We start from the raw sequence: 2397 nt of genomic DNA on the forward strand, positions 1-2397 counted from the left end.
TCACACCATCCTCTCTCCCTTCAAAAGGATTTGTCCTCAAATCCGAGACTTGTAAGATGATAGAAACATGATCATCTCCTGGATCAAATACCCAGGACTGCAATCCTTTTCCATGCTTCAGCGAGCTCTTGGAACCTTGCTCAATCATCTCTAAGCCCCTCACGTGCCTTAGTATGTAGCAAACAAAACTTTTCTTTCCATTTAACTCATAACCAGCTGCTGCTGCAAAAGATTTTCTCCATTTACTCCATAAGCACGCCTCAACCATGGCTGTCTCAGCATGTGTTCTATGCTCTCCCGGATAGAATGAGAGCATTAGATCTCTAAAAACAAGCAGAAACCTTGCTGATTGATCTGGTGGCCGAACTAGCTCCTTGTGGCTGCCTAGGAGAATATCTATGATTTCTCTCAATACACCTTGCCCAATGCTCATTATAACTTGGTTCTCATGCTGCATAGGGTCTGGTGGTCGTGTGTAATGATCCCCATATTCATTCTCAAGCTTTGGCATCTTTTTAACCACAGCAAGTTTCTGTTTTGTTGATCTCAACTGGTTCTGATTAGTTATGGGACTAATCAAGGGCGTGTTACCTCCTATTTCTCCTCTATTTTTACTGCAGATACTCAAGATCACATCATCCTCTTTCCCTTCAAAAAGATTTGACCTCAAATCTTGTTTTTCAGGAGTGAAGAAACCTTGCAGATCAAGCTTGTATGTAACTGTTTTCTGCACCAGATTGTTGTTACTTCTTATACTAACACTGAAGCTTCCTCCTGGTTCAAAAACAACTTGCTGCAGGCCCTTAACAACTCTCAGATGTTCCACTAAGCTGAGCTGAAGACATACCAAAGGTCTGATTAGTAACTCACAAGCTAAAGACTTAAAGTTATCACCTTGCTCAACAGTAGGAAGCACCAATTCAAGAGCTTTAGATGACCCTCCAGGAACTTTTTCTTCTTGTTTTATTTGATCAGGCACGTGGCCACACTCAGCTTCTGCAACTTCTGCCTCCTCCTCGAGTTTTAAACCAAGAGTTGTTGGTTCTAGTTCAGTTTTATGACTCTCCTCAATCTGTTTTATTGGAGAAGCTAATATAGAAGCTTGCAGCTTTTCCTCCTCTTGTTTCAATGATAGAACAGGAACCACAAATCTTCTCTCAGCCGATTTTAATGTCAATTCAGACCAATAGGCAGGCTGATCTAAAGGAGTAAGCTTCGTTGCTGCTTCTGGGTTTAGTTTTGGAAGTTTCCACTGCGAGACAAACCTCTTCTTCATCAAGGTCTTCATCTCCACCCATGAAATAATTTGTGGTTTTTTGTCAAATCTCCTAGTCTGAGAAACTCTCTGCCACCATGAGAATGCACTTCCACAGAGTCCATTGACTGCTAGACATACCTTTTTCTTTTCAGTGTAGTATTGGAGTCCAAAGAGAAACTCCATCTTCTTTTCCCAATCAAGGTATGCCTCTGTATCAATCTTTCCATAGAAGAATGGAATTGTAAGCTCTTGTTCATATCCAGACATAGAATACAGCTTGTTAACTGATAGATTTCGTGCTCCCTTGTTAAAACTTCAAACCCTAACCCTCAAGAGGCTGTCCTTAAAGGTGGTGTAGCCCTGGATAGGACTGTCTCTCCCTGGATCATTTGAAGGGGGCGTGGGTGGATGAAAGGTGATGGATATGGTCTTCTCCTTAGAGCTATGGGATGCTATAAAGATGTTTATTTCTGCTCCACAGACGCAGGATCACCCTGCTTAGTGTCTAGGATGGATCACAGATATAATCCTTGCAAACAGAGAATCAAAGACTCGATATGTATCAAGGTTTGTGGATTGATGTAGGACACAAGAGAGATGGCTCGCCTCCTGATACTCCAAGGCTTCTGATCTGGATATGACACACCAAATCAGAGAACCCAAGCTGGATATTACACACCAGCAGAATTGAGAGAAAACTCAAAACAAAGAAGTTGAGGAAAATGTCGATTTAAAGTTACATGGACGTGGTGCTGCTGTTTAAAAGCATAAAACATAAAACCCTAAGCCTAAACCAATGTGGTTTAGGAAAACCAAAACCAAATCCTATTGCTAATTGATTTAAAACACCAAACCAACATCTAGAATACTCCTTAGAGCTAAGATACCATCTAATTTTTTATAGTATGGTATTCTAGTATGATACCATCTATCATCACCTCTCTCCCTTCAAATCTTTTGCCTTGTTAATATCACTTCCTGACATCTTAGACAATACAAGGTGATCTTGGTGCAGCCTGGGTATGGTTTCTGCTCCTGGATCACTTGAAGGGGAACGAAATAGGAATGTCCTTGGAGGCTACTAGCACTCTACTGGACTATGGACGTCTCTCTGAAGCTATGGAATGGCAACAGAGATG

Source organism: Brassica oleracea, chromosome C2 (assembly GCF_000695525.1).
Source record: "Brassica oleracea var. oleracea cultivar TO1000 chromosome C2, BOL, whole genome shotgun sequence".
Lineage (NCBI taxonomy): Eukaryota > Viridiplantae > Streptophyta > Magnoliopsida > Brassicales > Brassicaceae > Brassica > Brassica oleracea.